The 6109-nt window shown below is 40.0% G+C and overlaps 1 non-coding gene across 1 annotated transcript; it reads right to left on the bottom strand.

Annotated features, from left to right (window-relative positions):
- Positions 1–420: 420 nt before the first annotated feature.
- Positions 421–556, bottom strand: LOC115029458 (small nucleolar RNA SNORA2/SNORA34 family). The gene has a single exon (XR_003835034.1). It is a non-coding gene; the product is annotated as a small nucleolar RNA SNORA2/SNORA34 family (small nucleolar RNA).
- Positions 557–6109: the final 5553 nt, after the last annotated feature.

Genomic DNA, 6109 nt, shown 5'->3' with positions numbered 1-6109 from the left:
AGAAATATATACCAGTAGGATAGAATTAAGAGTACAGAAAATAAGCCTTCAAGAATATAACCAGGGCTGCTGAGATGGCTCAGTGGTTAAGAGCACTGACTGCTCTTCTGAAGGTCCTGAGTTCAAATCCGAGCAACCACATGGTGGCTCACAACTACCCATAATGAGATCTGACGCCCTCTTCTGGTGTGTCTGAAGACAGCTACAGTGTACGTATTTTTTCTTTTTCTTTTTTTTTCTTTTTTCAGATGTTTCTTTCTAATGAATTGACCATTACATTTTGTTTGTTTGTTTGTTTGTTTGTTTTTCGAGACAGGGTTTCTCTGTGTAGCCCTGGCTGTCCTGGAACTCACTTTGTAGACTAGGCTGGCCTCAAACTCAGAAATCCGCCTGCCTCTCCTCCCAAATGCTGGGATTAAAGGTGCGTGCCACCACACCCAGCGACCATTACATTTTTAAATTTCTGAAATGGCCAACAGACCTAAAAAGACATTTATTTAGGTGCCTGCTTGAAACCAACAGCTTCAGCAAACTGCTGGCCTTGATTAAGGGTCAAAGTGTATTTACTTATAATAATAAATAAAATCTTTGGGCTGGAACAAGCAGGGACTGAGCAAGTGAGGCCGATCAGAGCGAGCAGGGTTGACCAGAGCGAGCAGAGGTCCTAAATTCAATTCCCAACAAGTAGATGAAGGCTCACAACTATCTGTACAGCCTCGGTGTGTACTCATATACATAAAATAAATCATATATATATATATATATATATATATATATATATATACACTTGCAAGGCAGTGGTGGTGCATGCCTTTAATCCCAGCATTTGGGAAGCAGAGGCAGGAGAATCTCTGTGAGTTCCAGGCTAGCATAGTCTATGGAGTAAATTCTGGGACAGTCAGGGCTACACCGAGAAACCCATCTCAAAAAAAAAATTTAATGTTTGACAAGAGTACAAAGTTTGTTCAATGGGGGAAAATAGTTGCTTTAATAAGTGGTTCTGAAACAACCAGATTATCATCTACAAAAGAAAAATTATAAATAGCCAGGAAAACTAGATATCCACATGTACAAGAATTCAATTAGATTCTTATCTGTCACCCTGCAGGCATGCACATGCACACACAAAGACAGACACACACACACTCACAAATTCTGATGTATCAGGGGTCTTAATGTGGGGCAGGGGAGATGGCTCCATTGGTAGAATGCTTCCAAAGCATTAATACCTAAGTTGACCTCTAGCACTAGGACCTTCATGGTGGAAGGAGAGAATAGATGCAAGCAAGCTGTCCTTTGGCCTCATGTACTCGATAGCTTATGCATGCGTGCACTCACCAATTAAATATGTGGGAATTTTTTGAAAAAATTAAACATGGGAAAGTGATTGAGGAAGATGCCTTCACACACAAACACATACAACACATAAAAAATGCACACATACACACACAGAGAAGATATAGTAAAACTCTGAGACTGTAGAAACAACTTCAAGATAGATGAATAGACACAAACTTTCTGAAAAGAACTCCAATAGCAGCTGAGTGTGGTGGCACATGCCTGTAATCCCAGCACTCCGGACATAAGAGCCAGGTGGATCTTTGTGAGTTCAAGGCCAGCCTGATCTACAAATCGAGTTCTAAGACAATCAGGGTTGTAGAGAGAAAACCTGTCTCGAAACAAACAACTCCAGTAGCTAAGGACATAATTTCAAGAACTGACAGATGGACTGCATGAAAGAAAGCTTCTGTATAACACAAGCCATTAGCAGAATTTGAAACAGACCACGGAATGGGAGAGAGTCTTTGCCAACCATACATCTGACAGAATCAGTACCTAGAATCTATAGATTCTAAAAATGAAACATACAACATCCTTACTCATCCAATAACTATAAACACTGAGATTCCGTCTCATCTTTGCTGAAAAGGCTATTACCACGTTAGTTGAGAGGTTAGGAGCACTGGCTATCACAAAGAACCTGGTTTGATTCCCAGCACCCATATGACAGCAGACAACTGTCTATAATCCCAGTTCTAGGATATTTGCCTCTAGGGGCACCAGTGCATTTACACAGATGCAGGTAAAACACACCCATACTTATTAACTTTGTTTTGTTTTTCATGACCAGGCTTCTCTGAAACTCACATTATAAACTAGGCTGGCCTCCAACTCAGATCTGCCTGCCTCTGCCTCCTGAGTGCTAGGATTATATGTGTGTGCCACCAAGCCCAGTTCACCCATACATTTAAGGGGGAAAAAAGAGCAATTGAGGAAGATGCCTGCCGTGTACACATACACAGATAATTTTTCAAAAGGAAAACAACACATGCTTGTGCGCATGCTGGGGGAACGGACCTTTCTGTCCTGCTGGTGGGAATATATATCAATGCAGGCACTCTGGAAGTCACTAGGGAAATCCTGAACTGTTCAGTCGGCTGGATGGTTAGTGGGTACAAGTGCTTACTGTACACAGGGGTGACAACCCAAATATGTTCCCTGGAATCAACAAAAGTGGCAGGAAAGAGCCAACTCCTATGAGTTGTCCTTTGACCTCCACATATAACATACCATGGCAAATGCATGCCTGCACTCATACATGCATGGCAAATGTACACACACACACACACACAGGAAAGGAGAGAGGGGTTGACTTTAAAAATATATAGTAAGTACCATAAATCACTCCTAGATATAAACCTAGAGAAATCTAAGTCAACATACCACAGAACACCAATGCTTACTGCTGCTCTGTTCACATGAGCCAAGTCATCCAACCAGCCTAGATGGCCATCAACAGATGAACCGTTACAAATGTGGCAGAGATACACAGTAGAGGTTTTTTTTTTTTTTTTTTTTTTTTTTTGGTTTTTCGAGGCAGGGTTTCTCTGTGTAGCCTTGGCTGTCCTGGAACTCACACTGTAGACCAGGCTGGCCTCGAACTCAGAAATCCGCCTACCTCTGCCTCCCGAGTGCTGGGATTAAAGGCATGCGCCACCACGCCCAGCCACAGTAGAGTTTTATGGAGCTGTAGAAAAGAATGAAGTTCTGTCACTTTCAGGAAAATGAATGGAACATATTAGGTAAAACAAAAAGCTAGGTTCGAGCAAACATCACATCTTTCTTTCATAAGCAGAATCTAGTTTTAAATACAAATACATGTAGCATAAAGGTAGACGGGGGATTACAAGTGGGAAGAAAAAGATCGACAGGAAGGAAAGGGAAAACAAGGTGTGAAATTTGGATTTAAATATATATGTGACATGAAAAGAAAAAATGGGTCATCCGTGGGAAGAGGTCCAGCAATAGTGGAGAAGACATAAGAGTGGAGGACGGATATGAGCATGGGATAATGATATTAAACTATGGAAATATCATAATGGGGCTAGCAAGAGGGTTCAAGTAGAAAAGGCACTTGTGCTAAGCCTGATGACCAGACTTCAACCTTCGGGACCCACAGAATGGAAGGAGAGAACTGATTACCAAAAGGTGTCCTATATACATGCACCAATGTGTGCACTAAATAAACAAACAATTAAGAAGAGATCTTCAGACTGGTGAGATGGCTCAGCAGTTAAGTGCACACCAACTGTTCTTCCAAAGGTCCTGAGTTCAATTCCTAGCAACCACATGATGGCTCACAACCATCTATACAGCTACAGTGTATTCATATACATAAAATAAATAAATAAACCCTCTCCATTATTTCATAAGCACACTGTGGTGGCACACTTTTTTAATCCCTGTAGTAGAGAGGTAGAGGCAGACAGATTTCTGAGTGAGGACAGCTAGGACTACATAGAAAAACCCTGTCTCAAAAGGGAGGGGGATAGGAGGGAGAGAGAAGAAAGAAAAGACAGAAAAAGGAGTCCTGAGTAGAGGCTGGAGCACGTACTGCTCTCATAAAACCTGAGCTCAGGTCCCAGGATTCACAACTGCCTATGATTCCGGCTTCAGGAAATTGAATGTCTCTGATCCTCTAGGGCACCTGCATTCATGTGTACACACCCATATAGAGACATATACACATATAATAAAAATCTAATAAAATAAATCCTGAAAATACTGAACATGGGATGATACATGCCTTTAATTCAGAACTTGAGAAACAGGGGCAAAGAGGATGAAGAATTCAAGTCTTCCTTAGCTATGTGGTGCCTGCCTGGGTTACAGAAGACACAGTTTCAGAAAACAAACCAGAAAAGCAAAATACAAGCCCCTGGCCCGTCCATATTTTTATCAATTAATCCCTAAACTTGTTTTATGCATTTCTGTTTAAAGACACCTTAGTTAACATGCTCTAATGATTAATTAACACTGAATTAATGGCGAGCAGCATGGTAGCTTTACTGGAATTAAGCTTAGCTAGCATGCATTTCTCCACATGGCACAAGGCAGACTCATTGCATTTACTAGGCAGCAATCCAGCTTACATTTAAAATAAATAATGAAATCGTCAGGGGGAAAAAAAGCAAAAAATACCAAACATAACAGTACACTATGAAAAGGCCGTTTCTGTGCATTAGGAGAGGTGAGAACCACCTAGATGACCTCGGCTGGGAATGCGCTCAGACAGCACAGATGTTCTGCTATTCTGTGCATATAAAGGAATAGCCACAAATGTGCATCAAGTATTGAACTGGAGTTTGCAAATAAATTCTGAAGAGTAGGAGCATTTGCTTATACAGAATCCACAAATAATGAGGACTGACTATACTTACAAACTGTGTCTCAGATAAGGCTGTAACACCATACTGTACAAAGAACTCAACAACAAAGGAATAACCCAGTTAAAAACCAGGCAAAGGACCTGAACAGACATTAACCAAAAAAGGTATACAAATACCTTTTACCACCACATGAAAAGATGATGTCATTATGAAAATGCCAATCAAAACCACAATGATATACTTGACATCCAAGATGGCTATCATTTTGTTGACTACTTTATGTTGACTGTACAAGACTCTTAATGACTGAAAGTAAAGGATATGGGGAAAAAATAGAACCCTTTTACGTTGTTGGTGATAATGTAAGATGCATAAGATTCTATGGGAAACATTTTGGCACTGTAAGTGAGTTGGTGATTTCTCAGAAAGTTAAACTAATTACACCACAAGGCATGGTGGCACACTCCTGCAATCCCAGTTCTCAGAATGAGGAAATAGGGTTGTGGGATCAAAGCAAGTCTGAGTAATGCAGTGAGTTGGCTTACCAGTCTGGGATGAACTTAAAATTTTATATTAAAAATTTTAAACATAGAATTCATCATATAAATAAGAGTACTACTCCAAGATGTATATCTAAAGAACTAAAAAAAGGAACTAAAAAAGAGACTTACGGGCCAGATTTCAGGTTCACTGCAGCATTAATCACACTTACCTGAAGGTGGAAACATCCCAAGTGCCCATCAGCAGATGAGGGGATAGTCCAAAATCAGTACACAGTGCACTCTAATCCAGTCATCAGATGGGAACGTTATGATATGTTACAACATGGATGACCTTGAAAATGCTATGCCAGGTGAAATAAGCCACACACAGAAGGAAAGCCTGTGTGTTTCCACTCGCTTGAAATATCGAGAGTAGGCAAATTCATAGACCAGGAATTAGACCAGAGGTTACTAGGAGCTAGGAATATAGAGTTATTGCTTAATGGTTACAAATTTCTGTATGGGGTGATGAAAAAGTTTTGGAAATTACAGTGATGGTTGTGTAACACTGTGAATATAATTTAGTGCCATTAAACTGTACACTTAAAATTATAACAGCAACTTCTATCCATATTTTACCACTTTTTTTAATAAAGCTGGCTCAATAGAAAAAAATCACTCAAAAGAGCCCATGATTGCTAACTTTTATTTTGTATTCAAAGACATAGTCAACCAGGAAAGAAAAGCTCTTTTGCACTGTCGAATAAATGTATTTAAAAGCTAGCAAACATCAGAGCAGACTTTCGCCCAGCCTACCAGTGAGATGGAAAAATCACAAAGTTATTTGCAGCTATACAAAGTTAGCATAGCACAAAGGAATCGTAATGTAAATATATTCAAATCCTTCATCTCCGATCCTTGACAGCTCAAGGATTGAATCTTGAGAGCATTAAAATT

Source organism: Mus caroli, unplaced genomic scaffold (assembly GCF_978045245.1).
Source record: "Mus caroli unplaced genomic scaffold, Mus_caroli_1 scaffold_16, whole genome shotgun sequence".
Classification (NCBI taxonomy): Eukaryota; Metazoa; Chordata; class Mammalia; order Rodentia; family Muridae; genus Mus; species Mus caroli.
This window is presented reverse-complemented; position numbering and strand designations above follow the sequence as displayed.